The following is a 25,254-nucleotide window of genomic DNA, read 5'->3' on the forward strand; positions in this document are numbered from 1 at the left end:
TCTGGAAATAACTCTTTCAATTGAACTGTTCAGTCCATTTACATTGAATGAAATTATTGATATGATTGAGTTTACCATCTTGCTCTTTGACTTCTATTTTTTCCTTCTTTTTTTTTTTTTGTTTCTCTACTTCCCTATTTTTTAATTTGTTTTCAGTTGAGTAATTTTGATACTCTATTTCCTTTCCAGTGTTAACTTCTTAGTCTATGTGTCACCTTTTGTTTATTTGAACAAAGTATCCTCATTTTTATATTCTCTTTTATGAAAGATATTTTTCTTTGGGATATAGAAATCTTGGTTTATAGGATTTTTATTTTTCTTGTAGCACAATTTATTTATTTATTTATTTATTCATTTATTTTGAGAGAGATACAGTGCAAGTGGGGGAGAGGCAAAGAGGGAGGGAGAGAGAGAATCCCAAGCAGGCTCCTCACTGCCAGCACAGAGCCCGACGTGGGGCTCAGATTCACAAACTGTGAGATCGTGATCTGAGCTGAAACCAAGAGGTGGACGCTTACCTAACTGAGCCACCTAGGCGCCCCTCCTTGTACCACTTTAAAGGCATTATTCTGGTGCCTTCTGGCCTCCGTTGTTTCTGAAGAGTAGTATAAATTTCTTGTTTTCTCTTGTATATAGCACATCGTTTTAAAAATCTAAGAGTTTAATTTTTAGAGTAGCTGAGAAATGAACAGATAGTACGTAGAGTTCCTGTATATCCCTTCCCTTTTCTGCTCACCCCTACCTCATTATTGATATCTTGCATTGACCTGACACACTTATTACAGTTGGTGAATCTATACCAATACATTATTATTAACTAAATCCATAGTCCACATTAGGGTCCACTCTTCCTGTTTATATTCTACGTGTTTTGACAAATGCACAATGTCATGTATCCTCTGTTACAGTATTATATAGAATAGCTTCACTGCCTTAAAAATCCCTTGTTCAACCCACCCATCCTTTTTCACCTCCCCTCAAACCCTTGGCAATCGCTGATCTTTTTTTACTATCCCCATAATTATACCTTTCCCTGCAGAATCATACAGTATTCAGCCTTTCTAGGCTGATTTCTGTAAGCAGAATGAATTTAAGTTTCCTCCTTATCTTTGTTGGGCTTGATAGCTCTCTTCTTTCCTCTCCTCTGCTCTCCTCTCCTCTGCTTTCCTCTCCTCTCTTTCCTCCCCTCCTCCCCTCTCCCCTCCCCTTCCCTTCCCTTCCCTTCCCTTCCCTTCCCTTCCCTTCCCTTTCTTTTCCCTTCCTTTCCTTTTCCTCTTTGCTTTAAAGATTTTCTCTTTAGTTTTAGCTTACAACAATGTAACTATGATGTGCCTGTATGCGGTTTCCTTTGTGTTAATTATGCTTAAGGTTTCTCAAGCTTCTCACGTTTATAGGTGATATTTTTCTCTAAATTTGCACATTTTGCAGCCACTCTTTCTTAAAATGTTTTTTTCTGCTTCTTTATCCCTCCTTTCTCATTCTGAAACTGCCATTACATGTCTTCTATAGTATTTCATATTGTATTACAGGTTCTAGGCTCTGTTCCTTTTTCTTTCACCATTTCCCTCCTTTTGTTATGCTAATTGAACATTTTATATCTATACTTCAAGTCAGTCCCTTTTTTCTGTTATCTTTAATTTCATGTTAAGATCTTCAGGTAATTTTTCATTTCAATTATTTTATTTTTCACTTCTAAATGAATCTAATTTTTTTCTATGTTATAGTTTTTTTTCCTCTGCTAGTATTTTCTATCTGTTTACTCATTAAGAGCATATTTTCCTTTAATTCTTGGTTACGTTATAAGTAAATGCTTTAAAATATCTGACTGCCAAAGCCAACATTGGGCAATCCTGATGTCAGTTTCAGTTTCTATTGATCATAGATCACAGTTTCCTATTTCCTTTCATGTTTAGTATTTTGTATCATATGCCATACACTGTTAATTACCTATTGTAGAGATTCTGGATTCTGTCATTCTCTGAAGGTTGAGCTTTTCTTCCTGGCAGACATTGAATCACCAGCTAATAACTTTGAACTTGTTTAAGCTTTATTTTAGGCTTTGTTAGGGAAGGTCTATGGAGAGATCAAGTTGTTTCCCAACCTTTTTTAGCTTGGTGCATTTCAAACTACTGACTCAGCTCCCCATGCAGATCTTGCCAAGGCTTCGTTTTGAGATTTGTATTTGAGATTTGATGAAATAGAATAGGTCTCACTCAGGGCACCGGGGTGGCTCAGTCGGTGAAGCGTCTGACTTCAGCGCAGGTCATGATCTTACAGCTCGTGAGTTCGAGCCCCATGTCAGGCTCTGTGCTGACAGCTCAGAGGTTGGAGCCTGCTTTGGATTCTGTGTCTCCCTCTCTCTCTGTCCCTGCCCCGTTCATACTGTCACTCAAAACAAATGAATGAATATTTTTAAAAATTTAAAAAATTTTAGGTTGTGCCCCTTAGCTCCAATATTTGTTTTTCCTAGTATCTCAGCTGGGGATGTAGGGGAGTCAGCAAGGCACCTCGTACTCCAATACCTTCCAGCACAGCTAGACCTCAAGTATGTTTGTTCTGCTTACAGCCCTCCATCAGCTGCTATCTGGTAAGTTTCCTTTTGTCTCTTTCTGTGCAGGCTCAACCATGTGCAGGCTCAACCATTCCTCACTCATGGGAAACCCCCAAATAGAGTTGCGACCCTCTCTTCATAGCCCCCTCCTCTCCTGGGTCCTGTCCCACAGATGCTAGTCCTTTTAACAGTTTCAGAGGCTGATCGTTAGCTGACAGACTCCTCCGTGGTCTGTTTTTACTCCAGGTCTCTGTGCTGCACTGGAGACGTTTTCCACAAGAAGATTGCTGGGGCAAATGTGACCTTGTGAGTTTCCCTCTTCTCGGGGATCATAGTCTGGGGCCGTCTGCTGCTCAATGGCTGAAAAAATGTCTCACATATTTTGTTCTGTTGAATATTTATTTATGGGAGGAGAACTAGTCCGGTAATGGTTAATTTAACGTGGCCAGAGTTAGATGTCTTGATTAAAGGAAATCCTTGAATTTATGGGGCACATGGGTCGTTCAGTCAGTTAAGTGACCGCCTCTTGATTCCGGCCTTGGTTGTGATCTCACAGTTCACGAGATCGAGCCCCGCGTCGGGATCTGTGCTGTTGGCAGGGAGCCTGCTTGGGATTCTCTCTCTGCCCCTCACTCTGCCCCTCCCTCACCTGTACGCGCTTTCTCTCTTTCTCTCAATAAGTAAATAAACATTCAAAAAGAAATTAAATCCTTGAGTTTAATAATAAAAAAAAAAAAAAAAAAAATCCTTGAGTTTAAATCCTTGTCCATCTGAATCCAGAAGTAGTCATCTCAGCCCTGTGCAATTTTGCCTCTTAGTATAAGGCAAAAGAAGTTGAAACCTATAAATAGTGGGGTAGGACAAAGTGCATCATTAAAATCTAGATCAGGGATGCAGACCAAGGAATTTCAATTTTCAGATAGGAAGGGGATAGGGAGAAGATTTTGTGTGAAGAACAGTAAAGCTAACATCACCTTGGGGGCTTTCAATATGTTTAAAGTACTTTCGTACCCATCATTTTAATCTCGCAACAGACCTTGTTATACCCTGATACGTCGGATGCTGTCACTCCAGTGTGATAAATAAAGAACTCAGAGACCAAGAATAGCAAAATGGCTTGACTAAGATCAAGTTAGTAAGGCCGTAGAGCCAGGACCTAGGTCTCCCCAACTCCAAATCTTTATTATTGTGTCAAGAAAGAAGACCTGCCTCATAGCTATGCAATGAAAACTTTGCAACAGCTTGTCCTATCTATTTCATACGTGCTTAGCCAGAGACACCAAAGAGAATGTGGCTTTCTTTACACCGTGGTCTCTTTCAGAGACAGCTCCACAGTGGACACACAACAGAAGATGAGAAAGACATCTTTCTAAACCTTTAAAACAGCCCATTATTCATTTCCTGTGCTCCCTTCACTAGGAAAAATACTGCTCTATGTAAAGGAACCAGGTAATAAATAACAGCAGGTCACTTTGCAAATATCAACATTGCAGAAGTAATTATTAATCTCCCATTATTCTGAATGTGGATTTATAGCCTATATATATCAAATGAGACCTAGAAAGAATTTGCTTCGCACATATATATGCATGCATCTTGTATAATGCACACTTGTCCAACCTTCCGGAGGTGAGAATTTATATACAGAGTTTGGGAATTAATTATGATGGAGTTGGCAAACACACACACACACACACACACACATACACACACACACTCTCAACAGCAGCCCTGCTGGAAATGTTCGTTAGCCTTTATCAGCAAAAGTTCTGCCCCCTCAGCTATTCCTTTTTTTTTTTTTTTAATGTTTCATTTATTTTAGAGAGAGCGCAAGTGGGGGAGGGGCAGAGACGGGGACAGAGGATCTGAAGTGGGCTCTGTGCTGACAGCAGCGAGCCCCACGCAGGGCTTGAACTCGTGAACCACCGTGAGATCGTGACCTGAGCCAAAGTCGGACCCTCAGCCAACTCAGCCACCCAGGTGCCCCTCAGGTATTCTTTTATTAATCAGATTTAAAAGCAATATTTTTCTTATGATGACTTTGTCCCATGTCTGGCTTATTGTTTATACAGCGTAACAGGAATTAGAAAATGGACATTGATTAGCTTGAAAAGCTCAAAAGCTGGGCCTAACAATACCCCCTGCTGTTTTTAGCAAGCAGGGTTTGGGGTAGTGTCTGCAGTAGGTTCGGACCCCCGTGCCCAATGGGGGTGAGGCAAGAAGGATGACAATGAACCAAGAGGCGTCACCGTGGTGTTTTTATGCTTCCGGCTTCCCCGCTAGTGGGAAATAAGGACTGACAATTTAAATGCAGGGAAGAAAAATCTGAACTGCCAACTCTTCTCCAAATGGTAGATAGAGACGGTGATCAAACCTGAATCGTGCCTGCTGTAGGGTGGGAATGTGTATGACAGAGAGAGAATTTCAAAATGTTGTCGATGAAGGGCGCCTGGGTGGCTGAGTCGGCTAAGCATCCGACTTCAGCTCAGGTCATGAGCTCACGGTTCGTGAGTTCGAGCCCCGCGTCGGGCTCTGTGCTGACCGCTCCGAGCCTGGAGCCTGCTTCGGAATCTGTGTCTCCCTCTCTCTCTGCCCCTCCCCTGCTCACCCTCTGTCTTGCTCTCTCTCAAAAATAAAAGAAAACACTAAAAAATTTAAAAACAAACAAGCAAACCAACAAAACAGAATGTCATCAATGACTTGCTTTTTGAGCCGCAGAAATGGAATCCCAGAGAATTCACCCAGGACCTGGACTTCAGTCTCCTTCTGACCGTGATCACGATGCAACGTCTTTGGGAAGACCCCACCCTAGGTGGTCAAACAGTGCCCTGAGCTAGCCCTGAAGCTGGATGACAGATGAGGACGGGCAGATCTGAGGGGAGGCCGGGGAGTACGTGTAAGAAAACCAGTCATTAGCTCTTACAGCCCGGAGTGCTGTGCCACTCACAAAGCCCTTCTCTGTACTCCAGGTCATTTCCTCCCAGCCCCACTCTTCTGTGAAGAACATAGAATAATCATCTTGATATCAGAGACGAAGAAGATAAGACCCAGCAGGTGTAAAAAGCCTGACTGTCGGACGTCCAGACCTTGGCAGAAAGGGAATTTGAACTTGAATTTTTGGTATCACGTTGATGCTCTTCTGAAGTTCAGAGCTCAGTCGGCTTTGTTCATCAAAAGCCTACGGACCGGCCCTGGAGCCGAAGATCCGGGCTCGCTGGAGAGCAGTGAAGGAATGGGGCTTTTAAGAACCGCTGCTTGAGCTCAGCGCCAAGGTTACCATTTCCATTGTCTTCCTGTAGCAAATCCTGTGGAAATGGAAGTTTTACTTCAGTTAAGGAGAGTGTCCAGGATTCTCGAGTGATTCCAGCAACATCAGCAAAATGTGGAGAGAAAATTGGCTGGAAACCAACCAAACAGCAAGAGCAGGTGGAAAGTGTTCTCTCTGCCCCAAATGCCACGCTCCTTCCCTTTCTTTTCTTGCTTTTCTTGAGCTTCTCAGTCTCCCCTTAGGATGCAGGCCCCTTTCAGGGCGCTGTGTTCTCTTCATCTGTATACACCTCCTTCCTGAGGGACAGGCATCATGTGTTGTAAGTTGCAGCCACATAACAGAGGCTTATTAAATGAAAATTACCTTCCGTGCATAAATCTACCACCATCTGCGGGAGAATTCACAATCCTTTGGCTTTTTACTTCCTTCTGAAGAGGGCTTCTGAACTTCCCTTGGGGCTTTTTTTTTTTTTTTTAACGTTTACTCATTTTTGAGAGACAGACAAAAAGTGTGAGTGTAGGAGGGGCATAGAGAGAGGGAGACACAGAATCCAAAGCAGGCTCCAGGCTCCCAGCTGTCAGCACAGAGCCCCCAACACAGGGCTCGAACTCACTGGCTGCAAGATCATGACCTAAGGCGAAGTTGGACGCTTAGCTGACTTGAGCCACCCAGGCGCTCCCCCCTTGGTGTTTTGATGATAGAAAATCATCTTGTATTTTAAAAATATATAGTTCTGATGAAAGAGACACAGTCTTAGGACAACTCCAAGTTTTCCCTACAATGCAAAAACAGATGGCCAATTCAGTTAGTTCAAAGAAACGATATTCAAACGAGCTGTTCAGTGCTTTCCACAAAGATTAATGCGCGCCGAAGGAGTTAAAGGAATTTCTCACATTGGACAGTAACAATTGTTCATAAGCTTCCATTATTAGCACCTAACAATTGGAGGGAGAGTAGGGAAAATACATTTGAGGGCATATGTCTTAAAAAATCCTGGTATTTGACTCCAATGCACAGGCTAACATTTTGGAGTCAAAAGCTGCTTCTTCATGTAGAAAAGGCATCATTTGGAAAGTGACCATTGCGACTAACTGCTCATGTGGTCTACACCCTTGCTTCCCAAAGTGTGGTCAACAGGAATAGCATTGACCCTCCCTCGGGAGCTTATGGGAAATGCAGATTCTCAGGCTGGGTCCTGGACCTCTTTGATCAGAACCTGCATTTTAGCAAGATCGTCAGGTGACTCAAATGCACATTCATGTTTGAGAAGCACAGAACTTGACTTCCAGCTATTTGTATTTGGGAATATGGGGGTGCCTGATATCTGCCCACAACTTGGAGCAGGCAGAGCTAGAGGAATTTTTCACCCTTAGACAACATCCGCGTAGCCAGTGTGAGTTCGTGTCCAGCTTTGGAGCCCTGGGGGAAGCCATGGTCAGAGAAGTTTAGGACAGTCCGTGCCCAGAGCCAGGTTTTTTTTGTTTTGTTTTTATAGTAACAACTTACTGAGATACAGTTTATATACCATACGGTTCACCCTTTTAAAGTGTACAAGCCAATAGGTTTTATATATTCAGAGAGATGTGCAAACACCGCCCCACTTAATTTTAAGACATTATCATCATGTCTGAGAAAATTCTGAGACACCTGAGACACCATGTCTGAGACACCCGAGACACCATGTCTGAGACACCCGAGACACCATGTCTGAGACACCTGAGACACCATGTCTGAGAAAATTAGCAGACACCTCTCGATGCCCCTATCGCAGCCCCCCCTCCCCCCGAGGCAAACACTAATCTGCTTCCATCTCTATGAATTTGCCCATTCTGACCTTCCATATCGAGGTCGTCCTATAATAAATGGCCTTTTTTGACTGGTTTCTTTCATTTAGCACAATGTTTTCAGGGTTTATCCCTTTTTAACATGTATCTGTACTTCATTCCTCTTAATGGCCAAATCATGATGTGTCCCATTTTGTTTATCCATGTTGATGGACGTTTGGGTTGTTTCCTGTTTCCAGTTATTTTGAATAAAGATATTATGAACATTCGTTTGCAGGGATTTCAGCCCCCTCCCCGCGGACCTATATTTTCACCACAGCCGTTTTTGATCCTCAAACACCGTGGCTGATGCGGCTTTCAGTAAGAGAAAGGGAGATAGGCCAGACTCCTGGAAAGGACATGGACCCACCGGAGAAGAAGAAACCCAGCTCTGCCATCCACTGCTGTGCAACCTTTAGCAAATCACCAAATGTCTCACAACCACCTTTGCAAAAATGTCCGCCACATCTATCTCAGACAAGTTTTTGTTTGTTTCTTTGTTTGTTTGGTGTGTGTGTGAATGCCCAATAAGATCCTGAACATGAAACCATCTTTTTTTTTTTAATTTTTAAAAAAAATTTTTTTAACGTTTATTTATTTTTAAGACAGAGAGAAACAGAGCATGAATGGGGGAGGGGCAGAGAGAGAGGGAGACACAGAATCGGAAGCAGGCTCCAGGCTCTGAGCCATCAGCCCAGAGCCCAATGCGGGGCTCGAACTCACGGACCGCGAGATCGTGACCTGAGTTGAAGTCGGACGCTTAACCAACTGAGCCACCCAGGCGCCCCTGAAACCATCTTTAAATGCAAAATACTACTCAAACATAAAGCAGTTTCAAGAGTCTGATCGCCCTTGTCATGTTATTATCCACTCAGTGGCAATCCTTGACATTGCCAGCGGCCTAGTGAGCTAACGACCTCTTCACTCAGGGCATGGGGAGGAGAACTGTAGGGTAAGCCTCCCTCTCTGGTGCCCAAAAGAGATCCCCTGCGAAGGAGAGATATGAGCTCATTGTGACTTTCTGAAGTTGTGTTTATTTAGGTTTTTTCCTGTCAACTCATAGCTTCTTCGGGGGAAAAGAAACGTCTTACCCACAGTGGCTTACACTAGAGAAATAAAAAAATAATTAAAATAAGAAGAAGTGTTCATCAGTTTTCAGCATTGGTGATGTGCTCAGTAGTGAACTGCATGCTTATAGAGGCTGGTGGGATGTGGGCCAGAAGTACAAAAACCATGAAATAGTATGCTTCCTTTGGGGGAAACCGATGGGCCTCGTCAGCTGTCGTATTGACTCTCAGAAACATAACGTAGTTCTGGTAAGGAATGTATTCTAAAATTGGCCATCAGAAGCCCACTTGGAAAGAGTGGTCCAGGGAAACTACAGTTCTCTGAAGAAGGGGAAACAACAGAGAAAGAGAAGGAAAAAAAATGAGGAGAGGAGACACGTGAACCATTGTGGCTGCTTCCATCCATCACTTTCTTGATGGAGCCCATTATAGGCCAGGGCCATTTTGAGATAAATATGAGGCCTGTGGTTTCCCCCAAAGCCCAATTTGGTCTCCAGAGGCAGGGAGGGATGCAGTGGCCACAAAGTCTGAGACTCTAACTTCATAGAAGAGCAGAGAGAATGTTGGGTGTGTGGGCAGGCGGGGATTTACCTGTTTCCTGTTCCAGTTCCTTTTGCTAAAGCAAAGTGCTGTGGTTTTACTGGTTATACTGAATACAATTCCTGGCCATTGCAGGCTATATGTGTGGTAACGGCACCATCTGGGTTGGTGAAATAGATACTCTCAGGTACAGCAGACTAAACACAGCAGGATGTTCATAAAACTCTTAATCCGGGCCCTATGGGCCACCAAGAAGAGACACAGAGGTTATATAAGCAAATTTTTAAGTCAGCCTGAAACCAGACATACTCACATTTTCATAATTTAAAAAATTCACACACACCGCAGAGGCCAACTCTCAGACCACTCTCTGCGAAATATGAGACCACCCCGAGGTGCTGGTGCCTTAAGCAAACATTGTCCCTTGTAGCTGCATGGCCACCACCTCCGGGAGACTCCCTCCTCTCTGCTCTCTGGCCATCAGAGCAACGTGACTAGGCAACATTTTCTTTCCAGAACTTTCAATTGCTACATTGTTGTATTGATCTCTACGCGGAGGAAACCAGCCTTTCACTTGAGGCCTGCAGATCTCCTTCCCCAAGTCATAACACGGTAGGAGAACGTGTGAAGTGAGTTGTTGTAGAGGCTCGTGTTCAAAACCCAGCTCCCGCAGCGGGTGAGCGGTGGGGTCCCGAGCAAACGACTTTGCCTCCTTGAGATTCTGTCCCCTCATCTGTACACAGAGTGCTAAGAGAGTCCGCCCACAGATGTGGTCTGAGGGGAGCACCTGTTTTCTTGTCTGGCACATAGTAGGCATTCTAAGAAGGCTCGCTCTTTCCTCCACGAGGTGATTTCCCCTGCAACCAAGCCAGAAGGAAGCCATGAAGCCCAAGAGCCTTGCATGAAGAGAAAATTCCAGAAGGTTATTGCTCTCCAGCCCTCACTGCAAGGGTGCAGGAGCGAGCCCAACTCGACAGCATTTACCTCCCCTGTCTACTCCCAAACTTCGCACCCGGCGGAAAAGTCGGGTGCTACTTTGCAGGGGCCCCAGAAATGCATGCACTGCTACTAACGTTCCTGCCTACACCGAGCTCTAACCCAGAGGGCCTCGCTGGGGTGGTGACCTGGTTTGCTGAGCAGCTCGGGCTGAAAAGGACTTTGGCTAATAAGACACCTAAGATCCAATAAAAGTCCCAGCCTGGATTTGTGGCGGCTCAAAAAGTCAAGTCAGATGGTAGGCAATTTGACACTAAGGCATGGCCCATTCGGCGGACTCAAAGGGAACCCACTCAGAGACCCTCTGTGTTCAGAGCCAGGAGCAAGGGACGTGTGCTAAGAAAGGGACGGTGAGGTGCATTGTAAATAATCATAAAAATGTGCACACCTGGGGTTGGAAATCCTTATGGCTGCTTTGCAAGAGTTGGGGTCTTTCCCCATTGTTTGAGGTCCCAGATTGGCCCTTCTTTCCGGAGGGATGTGACACACAGCCACAATCCCACCACGTCTTCCTGTACAAGTCAGGTCCCTACACGGGGACCCTAACTGGCTCACAAACGCACAGACAGGTAACCTAACAGGGCTCCAGCCGGTGCTGCGACCTGAGTCATTCCAGCTTCCTTGTCGCAAGCTCCCTGCGGTGATGGGTCTCCTCTGCGTGGATTCATGCTCTGTGCACCAATTGGAAGACGCTGGTCTGTGGCTTCGGCAGCGGTGCCCAATTTCCTGTTCTGCTGTCAGCTCTTTATTATTATTTTTAAGTTTGCTTATTTATTTTAAGAGAGACAGAACATGAACAGGGGAGGGGCAGAGAGAGAGAGGGCAAGAGAGAATCCCAAGCAGGTTCCATGCTGCCAGCCCAGAGCCCGATGTGGGGCTTGAGCTTACAAAACCGTGAGGTCGTGACCTGAGCCAAAACCGAGAGTTGGGTGCTCAACCGACCGAGCCACCCAGGCGCCCCCTGTCTTCTCTTTTTTTGTCCTTCCCTTGCCTCTCCCATTTTCAGGTCCAGTCGGCTGGAATTTTCATATAGCACCTCCCCCAGCTGTGGCCGCCTCCAAGGTGGCCTGTTTGACCCTCCCTTCCTGGGATTCACACGGTAGTATAGTTTTCTCCCACTCTGGATCGGGGTAATCTGTGTCACCGCAATGGAGTGCAGCTGAAGTGACAGGAGGTGTGTGACTTCTGAGGCTGGGCCATAGCAGGCCCACAGCTTCTGTTTTCACTCTTGAACCTCTTCTTCTCGGTGACACCAGCCACCTCAGCAGAGGACACTCCAACAGCCTCATGAGAGACCCAGAGGAGAGGGGCTGGAACCTCCCGCCAAAGCCAAGACTGGTTCACCAGCCTGGGAGTGAACCATCTTGGACACAAATTCCATGGGTCCCGTCAAGCCTTTCTATGACTACGGCCCGCCTGACATCGGATTGTGACCTTGACGTCATGCCAAAACTACCAGCCGGGTTGCTCCTGAATTCCTGTTTCGCAGGAACCATGAGAGATGACAAGGAACAATTCTGTTTTCAGCCGGTAAGTTTGGGAGCTACTCGTTACACAGCTGTGGATGACAAATACAGTGGCTCCGTTAGTTTCCCTGAGGCAGCGCTCCGCCACCCGGTGAAGTCCCTGCTGTTTCATGGACGATCCACACCCCTGTGCCTGCACCCCGTCCCAGCCATGTGCTAGTGATTGCCTCATTGCTACTCCTATACAATTCCTAGGACCCTGTCTCACTGTGAGTAAAAAAGCCAGGACTTTCTTATGCGTTCCAAGATGGGAGCGTAACTAGGGAGGATCCGCTGTGGCCAATCCAAACTAGCGCTAAGAGAATACTCACGAGGGAGGAGCTTCTGAGACCCAAGCACCGCAGAGCCTAGGTTTGCTTTAATTTTGAATCCCTTTGCAGATTCACTCTGTAGGCAGAAAAATTAACACCAGGGCACCTGGGTGGTGCAGTCGCTTAAGCGTCCGGCTCCTGGTTTTGCCTCACATCACGATCTCCCGGTTTTGTGAGCTCGAGCCCCGCACTGGGCTCTGTGCTGAGAGCATAGATCCTGCTTGAGATTCTCTGTATCCCTCTCTCTCTCTGTCCCTTCCCTGCTCTCTCTCTCTCTGTCTCTGACAAATAAATGAATAAACTTAAAAAAAAAATTGATGCCTTTTCCAGTTATGCCTGAGTCCATTTTACAGATGAGGAAACTGAGGCTCACGCGGGAGCCCCTCCTGGGCTTGGCGTGTGTAAGGGCTCAGCCCTTCGGCTGACTGACCTGCTCTTGGGTCACACTTTCTGCTTCAAGGGCCAAGGCCTGGTGTTGAGCCACACGCGGCCTTTTTGCCTCAATACTCTTGACCCGGTTCAATTTGGGGCAACAGTGAAGTGAAACCGCGTGATGTCATCTGGCCACTGCCCAGCTGCAGACCAGCTGCCTGTCATGGCTGCTTCGTCTCGGAGGGACCATCACCTGACGCAGGCTGGGGGCCCTGGGGCAGGAGGAGCATCCAGGGGTGAAGGCAAGGGGGCAGAGGCCTCGAACCCAGGGCCAAGCCCCAGAGCGTGTGCCCTGACCCAGGCCCCGACATCACCTGCCGCAACGGAATAAATAAATGTGATAAATGGTCTCCTCCGCCGTCTTGTGAAAGGGCTTCAGAAATGCAATGTCATCATTAATTTCCTTATTGCTGTCCTCACAGGCACAGTTGCAAATACCAGCCTGAAATGGAAGCTCCAACGCCCCAAACATTATGGAAAAATGGATCTTGTACCAAGACATCTTTTCTCATTCAGGCTCCTTCTCCCGCGCCGCCACACCCCCCCCCCGCCCCCCTCCCAAACGCTCTCTTGAGCTGACTCTAATCTATCGTTAAATAGCAGCAAGGCAAGAGGTAAATTGAAGCAGGGAAAGGTCTGGAAACAGCCTGACGTTGCAAAAAGATGGCAAGTCAGAGAAGGAAATAAAGATGACCCTTCGCAGTAGACGTGAGCGAGCCTAGGAGGTACCTGGGGGGGGGGGGGGGGTGGCGGGGCCTGTCCTGAGGGGAGGGATGGGAAAGTGTGGGGAGGGGACACAGTGAGTTGTCGCCCCAGCTGTCCCCACCCCTGCCAGTCGCTTCTGCTCCAGAACCGGTTCTCCCCTCTCCACGGGGTTAATGAGAAACTTGAGGTGTCACGTGCATCCAGACCATGAAATTTCAAGAATATATGGACAGGACGTTTTTAGAAACATGTTTACTTATTTATTCTACAAGACAGAGAGAGAGAAAGAGCAGGGGAGGGGCAGAGAGAGAGAGGACGAAGGACAATCCCAAGCAGGCTCCTCGGGTCAGCGCAGAGCCCAACGTGGGGCTCGATCTCACAACCTGTGAGATCACTGAGCCAAAATCAAGAGCCACGTGCTCAACCACCTGAGCCACCCAGACGCCCCCAGGAACGTCACTCTGGAGTTCAAAGTCAGAAGCCACCCTGAGTGCGTCCAGGCTCCCGATACGGTGTTTGGCCCGAAGACTGTCCTGCTTGCAGACGAAGAGCTTTGGGAACACCTTCTCCAGAGGGGGCCGGTGTTAGTGGAAATCCTGCCCCGCTGTCCAGAGGTCAAGCGTGCCTTGGCCACATCACTCACCACTGATTCATCAACATTTTTGGAAGACCCACACGTTGTCCACACCGGGGGCTGTCGAAGTACGAGCACTCGACTAACCGTACAAGCGTCACAGAGACACGACCCCATTCAATCCCCACGACAAGTCTCCGGTGGAAGAATTATTGGAATCTTTATTTGCAGACTGGAAACAGAGGCTCAAAGACTTCAGTAGCGCATGTAACGTCACAGGCCTGGGAAGCAGCAGGGTTCACGTTCGGCTCCAGTCCGTCCCCTGCCCCCACTGGTCGCTGCCCGGATTCCCGGCAGGACAGGCCCGCCGCGCCTGTGGAGCTCCACAAAGGAGACCTTTGAGATGCCACACAGGCCGCTCCTATCTCCCGCTGCTCCCCTCCGGCAGGGCGCAAACTCATAACTGTCCCTGCAAAGAAAGCAGCGGAGTCAGGTGGCCCCCATGCCACTGAGGACCCCACGGCATCGTCCTGTTACCCGTTCGTTTTTTCTCAAGCACCGATTTTCTCTTTCCTCGTTCATTTGGGCTCTGGCATCTCCACTGACTGTGTGGGTAAGTGACCCAGAAACCCAGGACGCTAACACGCCAACTCAAACTTTGCCGAAAGGCAGCCCGGTGTGAAACCATCGCAAGGAAAGCTAGAGAATCTGATGGGCTTAGGTTTGTGGCTCAGAGCTCTGCCGGGCAGAAGCGCACGCCCTGGGTCAAGTTATAGAAAATTACCTTGCTTTAGACCCCTCATCTGTAAATTGGGCATCAGCAGAAGTTGACCTTGTGGAGTCGTAAGGGCACACGTGTGTGTGTGAAACCACACGTGTAAAGCTCCTGGCGCAGTCCTGGCTTCACGACGGCCACCAGAGTACTAGCAAGGAGCAGCTAGATCACAAATGAAGAGAATCCTTGTTCCGGGGCGGGGGGGGGGGGACGTTTGCATTTCTCCCCCATCTATTTCACTTTCAGAAATCGGGATTTTGAACATCGTTGAGTCGTGCGGCACAACTGACTTGCCGTCTGCCCATCTTATACCGAGGGCTGGAGAGGTCACAGCCGGTTGACTTGAGAGGCCATGTCTGAGTTGATAACGGAGCAGAATCCTTCGGTAGCAGACAAATGTGGAATGCTATTTTTTCCCCAACGCTGCGCCGGAGTGCGTGTTTTAACAACCTCCCAGGCTCGCTAACAGAGCAATTGACCCCTTGTAGCCAACCGCCTAGGGGAAGTGAAGAGCCCCAGCTTCTGATCTCCAGACCGCACGCCTCTCCACACAGCTGGGGTGGGAAATTTTGACATGAGACTCCAAGGAGGCTTCTGTGCTTTTCATAGCCCACATCCTGCTTTCCCCTAATTGGGTCTCTGGAAATGCTTTCTGCAGGCAGAGGAGTCTCTAAAATATGCTGAACGGATGAATGAAAGAATCACCCAATCTAGGATGAAAAATGGACTCGGGATAGATAAATGCCGGCCTCTCTAAGCTCCAGATGGCTTAATTGGTCATGTTGCTCCTGGGCTGGATGACAGCCGCCATCCAGACTCTACCTGCCCATTCTGCACAAAGCTATTTCCAGGGGAGAGAGGCGACCAGCACAGGGCAGGAACCGAGTCTAGATAGCGTGCTTGCCAGGGTACCTGTCTCTGCCGGGATCCTACCAGGAAAACAGAACCCAGTCCGAATATTTAAAACAAAGGGAATTCGAGAAGTTGGTCACACAGGTTTGAACAAAAAGAGGCAGAGGGAGGAGTCTGAGAGGACAGTGGTCGTATTCGATGTGGAAAACTCAGAACTACCTGGGTAGTCCTGTCTGGCTCACTGAGACCTGGAAAGGGATAGGTTCCACCCCCTGTTATGCTGAGCACCAAAGGCAAGGCTGCCATGACTCTCCCTTAGACTGAGGTGACCGAAGCTGAGGAGAAGACTCCTTGGTGAACGTCGTGGGCTTGCTGTGACCACGAACAGTGCTCAGGATCCCAGAGGCATCACCGATCATGCAGGAATCTGATCCAGAATGGAGTGACTGGACCGTAATGAGTCCTGCGTCCTCCAGTAGGTAGTGACGATAGGTATTCTAAAACGCCAACGACACACGAGTCCCCCAAATCAAGCCACGTGTAGGCTCTGTCAGCCGTCAACCATGACAAGAAGGGGTGGACTGGAAAACCCATTCAAACTTTATGGCTGGCATCTTGCAAGCCAAATCATTAAGCGGAAGTGAGTGGAACTATTTTGACTAAATTGGCCAGAAATAAAATAAAATAAGTAGAGGCCAAGCTTTCATTTGCAAGCAAGCTTTGTGAATCCAGTGAACCGAGTACTCAGAATGTTCTTCTTTTTTGACTATATTCGTTCAGCACTGGGTCTGCCTTTATGGTCAAGCACAAAAGTATTGCTGAAGATGCAGGGTTGCCTCAGAGAAAACTCCTGGGAAGAAAAAGCCCCCCGGACTCTCCAGCCTGTCCTCTCTTCCCAGTCTGGGTTTGGCCAGGCTTTGAGTGTGCACACAGTGACCTGCCTCTCATTTCCGCCGCACGGGCACACGTAAGCCACTCCCAAGGAGCTCGCTAATAAAGCCCCAGGGGTTACATAGATTCAAAAGGGAAAGCAACTTCAATGCAAATAAATGCGAATATCTTTGTATCTCACAGACGAAGGAAAGTTGTGGGAAGGAAACGTGTACTAACCGTAAGCAGAAACCATCCCAGAGAGCAGAACGTGATTTGAACAGGTCAGCAAACACTTCCCTCTGACTTCTGCCGGACTATCGACCACGTCAACTTAGGGAGCTATCACTTCATAGACTGTTAAGGCTTTGCTACATGGACCAAATGGCCCTTTGTCATCGGGCTCACAGTTTAAGTTTCATAGCCGGAATAGTCTTCCTGGTATCTACTTGAAATCGCCTTTCCAATAACGGGCGGAGATTTTCTTTCTCCTTATTCAGTCCATGGGCCAGCATGGTGCATCACAGCTGTTCTTGACCTCTGAACGTCTGATATACAAAAAGGATGGGAGCAGTGCTGATACCGGAATATGTTTGTTTTACTCAAAATGTCGCTCGTAAATCGACGATGCTCGGTCTAAAAACAGTGGCACCCGTGCCAGGGAGGTGCTGACGGAAGGAAGTCTGTTTTCAATATCTTCAGCCACAGCCTGTAACCTTGGATTCATCTTGAGGCTCCAGGGAGATGCTAAAGAGACGCCTGAGTCTGTCCACAGGTGCAAATAAGAGCTTCGTGTTGGGACTTACTGAGCTTCAAACACCTGGAGAGTGAGGAAACCTGTCAAACAACGACATTACAAAGCGTTGTGATGTTGGGCACCAAGCCCTGTTGCCACACCTTCCTCTGGGAGAACAAAACTTTGGGGATAGTGTACTGTGGACCCAGCCCTAAGTGTGACCGCTTCCATCTCATTCTTGGAGAAACGAAACTAGAAGCATTTCCAACCCCATTCAAAACACCCACAGGATAGGACCTCTTAAAAGAATAAAATCATACATCTGACCTCTGGACTTGTTTTCTTGGAATTTAGCAAAGTTGGAGCAGTAGGTAGATGAGAACTGTTCTGATGAACCAGTCACTGAGTTATCACAAGTATCTATGGCTGGGCATTGCGGTAGAGTCTTCAAAGAGGCCATCAATGATTCCTCTGGTCATACTGCCCCTCACATCAAGGGGCGGAATATTTCTCTTCCATTTGAATCGGGGCTGACCTCGTGACATTTGACCAATAAAATATGGGGGAAGCAATTCAATATTTTGCTCTCTTTGAGTCCATCCTTCATGCTTTTAGGAAGTCAGTCTCGACTACTGGAGGAAGGTAAGCCATCAAAGGGTGAATGGAAGCATCTCGGTTCGTGGCCAACATCAACTGAAGACACATGGATAAGTCATCTCGGATGTTCTAGCCCCAGCCAAGTGCATGCCTAAGTACAGCGACATGAGCGCCCCAGCCAGCACCACACAGGGCAAAAGAGCTGCCCTGCTGAGCCCAGTCAACCCCCAGAATCATGAGAAGTAATACACTTTTGTCATTTGAAGCCACTAAGTTTGGAGTGGTTTGTTATGCAGCCATAAATATGTTCAGATGCCCAAAAATATTTAACATGCAGTATTAGCCTTATGCACAAGTAAGAAAGTGCCCACAGCATCTGCACTGAGGAATGTTTAGAAGACAGGAATCTTTTTCAAGACTCTCCTAACCAGGTTGTCATTGTTTATGATACACCGTCACTAGGAACTCATTTCATGGGGCAAACCATTGTCTTTTACATTTTATGTAAATGTAACCCACATGGATGTAGTGAGCAGAAAAGAATTCAAGGAGTCAAAATTGTTAAAGAGAACATTTCTCCTAGAGCTGCAGTAATTAAAATGTAGACCACAGTTTTGTATATTAAGTATGACACTTAGCCTGATGTAAAGACAGGAGAAACACTTTTTTTAAAAAATTGGAAACTAGGGCCCCTGGATGGCTGAGTCAGTTAAGTGCCTGCCTCTAGATTTAAGCTCAGGTCATGATCTCATTGTTCGTGGAATAGAGCCCCACGTTAGGCTCTGCACTGGCAGTGTGGAGCCTGCTTAGGATTCTCTCTCTCTCCCTCTCTCTGCCCCTCCCCTACTCTCTCTCTCTCTCTCTCTGTCTCTCTCAGAATAAATAAACTTTTTTTTAATGGAAAAGAATAAGAAGGATGGACCCATTGTTTCCTGGGTTGTTCCCCATGTGTCTTATCTTCCTAACTGAAACCACAGCAGCATGGTAAGGAGGACCTCTCAGCTTCTCGGGGTGGCAGTGACAGGAACCAATTGAGACCCCAGTGTCCCACTAGGATGACATGAATCTCATGAAGTCAGGTCTGCCATCTAATAACCTGAAAGGACGGTAGAAACAGGAAAACAAAATGAGTGATTGATACAAACCAACCTTAGTATTTAGGCAACAGTGAGGGTGGAATCTTTTGGAGACGTAGGAATGTAACCCATATGGCCATGTCTGGATAGTTCTAAAATTCACTTTTAGAGAAAAGTGGCCAAGGTAAAAGCTCAGCCTTGAGAAAAACATGCAAAGACCGAAGGGGAAAAAATAGATTGGTATCCGACATCATTTCTCAAAGTATAACCCATGGGACACTAGTCTTGCCAACACCTCCATCTTTAAAAAGGGCTCATGGTCAAGTAAGTTTGGGAAAGGTCCTCACGTGCACGCCCTGGCCTCTTGCAGAGTGACAGCACACATCACATGTCAAAGCTCTGAGCCGGTGGAGAGGAAAGAAGCCTTCCCACCTTCATTACACCTAGAGTTTCTTTTATCATGGGGATTATTTTCCCATTACCTGCCATTGCATTTCAAGTGGAAAGTGGGGGAGGTCCCTTTTATTTTTAGTGAAATGTCATTTAAAAGTCTCAGGGCTGCAAGGGATCAGTGTTGGATGATAGTCCTCAAGTCTGTGTTTCTGCAAGAAAGACTTCCAGCAGTGCCCAGCCCCATCGAGCCAACTGTACAGGTTGTTCAGGGAAGACCAGAAAACTAACAAAGAAAATTGCGTAAATGAAACACTGTGGTCCACGCGGAACTCCCATCCTTCCTATTAGGGACCCACTTCTGGCTAAATAAACGTCACACTGGGATTATTTCCTCTGTTAAGCTGAATAGTCCTGAAGATAAGGCAACATTCTTCCTGACACAATAAGCCATTGAAATACATTTATAACAAATCCCAGCTACACCAAAGTTATCTGTGCTGCTGACAATGGGATTTCTTCCCACCTGTCTCTTTCATTATGTTCCCAACAAAGGAGCTATTACTCTTGCCCTGGAAAAAGATAGCGTTTTGGCCCTTGGAGCTCTGACAATTGCACTCAGCCCATTTAATTACTTTCAGCGCAGGCACACACTCTATTAACAGAGCCAGATCAGCAGGGGCTTCCTGTAGGTCACAGGAATAGTGGTTAATTGAGACTTATTTATGAGAATCTATGCCCACAAAGAGGAGAGAAAGAGTGGCCATTCTCTTTCCTGTACCTTGAGGTCTAGAAATCAGGATCCAGTCCACCCAAGGGCCTCCAAAGCTAAGTCAACAAACAACAGCAAAATAGGAAGTGTGGTGAAATGGGATTTCTGTGCATTGTGTGTATGTTGAGAAAATTAAAGATCCCACCACCCCCCAACACCCTCGCCGACTTCAGTGTATGTATAGCTTACCTTTGCTCTCAGACCCCATCCATCACCCTCCCTGGTGACTACCCCTCTAACCCCACCCATCCCCCTGCACCACTAAAAACACAAACAGAAATGAAAACCCTGGCTGGTCCATGTTAAGATGTCAACTGCTGTGACAACTTTCCCCAGTGGTCTGTCTGTGCAGAAGTATATCTCTGAGGTCCATAATCGATCTTTGACTCTTCATCTGCTCGCAGGGGGTCCCCGCTGAAGCTCATTGCTTCACCACTCCTACACAGCCCTCTTCTGCTGTGTGGCTTTCCTACCTGTGTACAGGGGAAACCCCAGAGCACCTTCAATCGCTAACTAAAAGGGGCCCTAGGTGTAAACCAAGTTTAAGGCATTGTCTTCTAAATCACTTTGGAAATACCCTGTGGGTCTCTTTTGCTATAAAGGGGCCTCACTACAGCCCCAGATAAACCGCAAGGGGAATTATTTGGATACATTCATTTGTGGGCCTTCACGCTCTGCCCAGGCCACTTGGGTGGTAGCTGAACCAACGTGACCAAAAGGGAGGTGGGGGAAGGGGGAGTGAGTTAAATCTGAGCGTGATTTTCTTGTTCTTCAACCAAAGGCAGTTTGTTTTAAAATAGAAGCTGAGCTCAGGGAAACCATGGCCATTTAACTGAACTTTATTTTCTAAGTTAAAATACCTTCCTTATACAGTCATGTATTTCTTTCTTCGTGGTAAGTTACAACGAAAGAAGACTTAACAGTGCAGAGGTCTGGATAAACATGGGAAAATGTTCAGAGTTCATCTAAGTTTTAGCAGATGACCCACGCAAGAAACCCAATTGGGGGACCTCAGGAGAACGGCGTATCAGACACTCATGGCTACAAATACTATTTTGCCTCAATCGTAGCCATTCACCCACTTCATGACAGGCCAGAAAATCAGAGCGAAAGGATTTCTGGCAATGACAGCAAGCCTTTCTCCCAAAAAGTATAGCAATGTAGGAGCAAATAACAAATACTTGGGTACCATTCCCCAGCAGGGCTGATGCAGAGGTAGAGGTTGAGACGTGGACTCCCGTCCCAGATCCCTCGTCATACGGGATCCCCTCCACCCTACCTGTAGGCTTCACTGAGGCTACAGCTACCGTGCCTCAGCTTACTGCGGACCTCTTTGGGATCCCACAGCAGGGGAGAGGTTGCTTGTGGAGGGAGGAAGAGGCTAAGGAGGAATGTCTTAGACTTATGAGTCTAAGACACGTATTTTCATGCAATAAAAATACAAGAATCTACCATGCCCAAGGCGCGTCACTGGATACAATGGGAGACAGAGATGTTTACAAGGTTCACTGCCTTCTAGTATCTTTATAGACTCTAGGGAGTGCCTTGTACCAATAGGGCATAGCAGTACTAATCCCCGTGCATAAATAATGACAACCACAAGAGGAGATAGAAACAAAGAGTAAACTTGTTCTGTGCGGACCCGGGTTGGGGCCCCAGGGTAACCATAATGACTCACTGAAGCAGGTTTTCCAGCATACTTCAGCTTTGGTTTCCCATAAGCAGAAATGGAGGGAAAAAAACACCTCTGTCCCCAGGACTTTGTTGAATATTAAATGAGGGGAGGCATAGAAAGTGCCTCGCCCCCAGACTGACACAATCAGATGGCTTCCTGAGATTGATATCAGGCCCTATGAACTATAAGCAGTGTCTCTCTGGATTTATTCGTGGTTTCTGAGAGCGGTGGAACCCCACGTACCTCCACGAGCCAGGGATCTCTAAAACGAGTGAAAAGTAATGCCAGTTACTCATGTTTACGGAGCCCTTGATATAAGCTGGATTCTGTGTTAAAGGCTTTTCAAATATCACCTTGTTTAATCTTTACATCATCTGAGGAAAGTCCTAAAAAATCCTCAATTTACAAATGAGGCACCTGAAAATTGGAAAGGTTGAGTAACTCCCCTGAATTCACATTGGATCCAAACCAGGGGCTTCCTGACTGAGGGGTTTGTAGTAGGTTTGTTCACTACCTACTTGGATCTCCAAGCTTTCAACCTTGGGTGGATCATTACCTACTTGTGTCTCCAAGGTTCCAACCTTGGGAGGGTCACTACTTAACTTGTGTCTCAGGTTTCAACCTTGGGAGGGTATACATCAACAGCACTAAGTCTCAGAAGTCTGAGCCCATCAACAGTGGGGCTGGCCTCATTCAGACACCCTTGAAGAAGCCAGGAACACGGAAAGTTCCCCCGGACCAGGACAACGACACAATCTCTCATCCAGGCTGGGGAAAGAGCTCTAAACACTGTACTGCCATCTTCTCAGACACAGGGGAACACCTAAAAGCCTTTATAATTCTTGTTCTGAAATGTTCCTCTAACTCAGGGGTCTGGAAACTATGGTCAAATCCAGACGAAAGTCTGCTTTTATAAATTAAGTTTTATTGGAACACAGCCATGCTCATTTGGTAATGTGTCGTTTCTGATTGTCTTCATGCTATGATGGCTGATATGAATAATTATTAAAGACACTAAATGGCCCACAAAGCCTAACATTTTTGTGATCTGGCCCTTTACAGAAACAAGTTATCAACTCTAGCTCTAAGCTTACTGTTTCCATTTCCGTTGCTTTAACTGCTGTTGTGACATTATGAGGCACATACATTTGGTCCCTGCCCCCAGTTCCTGACACAGAACTCCTAAAACCCTTGACATTTTCTGAGTGATGGGAGCGTTTTTTGTTCTAACGAAGAGAGGTTTGGTGGGCTTGTGGATAGCTTCAGGATGGGGATAGGTTACCAGAAAGACCAAGCCATGATTAGAAGCTTGGAACTTTCAGCTCCACCTTCCATCCTCCATTAAGAGAAGGTGATTAAGTTCATCGGTCATGTCTACATGATGAAGCCGCCATAAAAATCCCTAAAGTACAGGGTTCGGAGCTTCCAGGTTGGTGAACACTTTCATGTGCTGGGAGTGTGGCACACCCCAACTTCATGGGGACAGCATTTCTTGCATGTGAGACCCTTCTGGATCTCACCCTATATACCTTTTCATCTGGATGTTCATCTATATCCTTTATAATATCCTTTATAAACTGGAAAACAAAGGCAAATGTTTCCGAGTTTGTGAACGACTCTAGCAAATTATCTAAAGGGGGTGGGGAGTGTGTGGGAGCCCTTGACTTTGTAGCCAAGTTGGACAGAAGTACAAGTAGCCTGGGGACCCATTACTTGTGACTGGTATCTGAAGGGAGGGCAGTCTTACAGACCCGAGTGTCCGTGGAGCTTGTCACTAATGCGGGTAGTTAGTACCAGAATTGAATTCGATTATAAGACACCTTGTCTGTGTCTGGAGGGTCGGAAAATTGGTTGATGTGGGGGAAAAAAATCTCCCACATTTGGTGTCAGGAGTGTTGGGGTAAAGAAATAGTCTTCCTTTCGTTGTGATTTCCAGACTTGAGATTTGCTTATGTGACAACCTAAGATTTCTTAACTCTTTGGTAACGCCCAGTCATTTGTCTTCAGTACGTCCCCAGGAGAATTCGTCATACGGCGCCTTTCATAACTTGACCTCTAATTATATTTCTATCCTCTGCTCTTGTCTCTTCCCCCACCACACACACTTGTGACAGAACCGCAGTGACCGTACCCTTCATCTGTAAATATCCCAGGCTCTTTTACACTCCAGTACATTGCACCTGTACATTGTATCTGCCTGGAGTCCCCTTCTTCATACCAGGGGAGCAGCCACTCTTTCTTCAAGATCCAGCTCCAGTATTTCTAGCCTCCACAGTTTGTCACTCTCCCCTATATTGTGTTTTAGTTTTTTGTGTCCACCTCTGCCTATCCTAGCTGTACATTTCTTGAGGGCAGGGTCTATATCAATTTCTTTTTATATTCAACAGGCATGGCACAGACGCTGGGACATGGCAGGTACTCAATGGATGTTTATTTGACAAATGAGCTGCAAAGGCATATATTGATTGACGTCTCCATAAGTAAAGCACATTTCTCCCTGACATCACCGTCCCTATCTCCTCACTTCCACTAACACCTGCCAGGAGTCCTTTGTACGTGGGGCAAACACAGACTTCACAGTGAGCATGGAAATGGGTGAAATTACTCCGCCTGAAGCCTACTCTTCATTCCCCCAGTTCACCAACGTAAGCCTGTAACCACTTAAGTCTGACCTGTAATGATGGCAAAAGAATTATGTTTTTCCTGAGAGATTGTGAGGAATGGTCACTGTACCAGAAGAAGTGGGTCTAGAAGTGACAGAGAGACCATACTGGAATGTGTCGGTGGGGGCAGGAGGGAAGCATTACCCAGGGTTCTCTGGGGGTCAGAGGCAGGCGAGAGTGTGCTTGGTAAGGTCGAGACAGCTCTGTTGACAGCGGTTACCTCCCAGCTGCATGGCTCAGGACAAGTGTACCAAATAAAGTCAGCGCTGGAGAAGAGCAGTGTGTGTGTGTGTGTGTGCGTGTGTGTGTGCACGCGTGTGTGTGTGTGTGTGTGTGTGTGTCTTAGGCTGATGGACATGCTCTTTGGACACATTCGTTGGTTCATTGTTCAGAAATAATTTTATTTCCAATCTCAAGTCATAGGTCAAGCAGAAAAGGCCTGGAATTCACAGGACTAAATCATGAGTAAAGAGAAAGAAGAGAAGAGGGTGAAGAAAACAAGGAGAAATAAGGAGAGAATAGAACAGTTACAAAGGAGAAATGCAAAAGAAGGCAAAGGCACACCATCCAGTGAGCAGAGGTGACGGGAAATGGCCCCCGTGTCATCTCTAAGGTCTCAGGCTCTCCCCTTCCTAAGCACCTTGTCTCTACTCCAAACATGATTGGCTCGTCTGCTGGTCATGCAGACATTTTCTACCTTTTCCTCCTCTGCTTTTCTCCCCTTCCCTCTCTCTTCTTCCATCCCTCCTCCTGGGCCCCCCAAGCCTCTATCTTCCTCCTTTTCTTCTCTCTTTTTCTGTTCTTGTTGCCCCATTTTCTGTGCCTCCTTTCCAGTGTTAACCCACAAAGGGTCTGTGCCTCAAGGATGGAGCTCCGAGGCAGTGAGGGGAGTCTGCTTTCCACTGGGAGCCATCGAGGAACCAGTTCTTGCGTGTGCCAGACTGGAGTACAGGCGCTCCCCTGTGCCTGAGAAGAGTGACTAGGCTTTCTTTGGGGAGGGTCATTCACACACACACACACACACACACACACACACCAGCAGCTGCAGAAAGGAC

The sequence above is a fragment of the Panthera tigris genome, chromosome F3 (assembly GCF_018350195.1).
Source record: "Panthera tigris isolate Pti1 chromosome F3, P.tigris_Pti1_mat1.1, whole genome shotgun sequence".
NCBI classification, from domain to species: domain Eukaryota; kingdom Metazoa; phylum Chordata; class Mammalia; order Carnivora; family Felidae; genus Panthera; species Panthera tigris.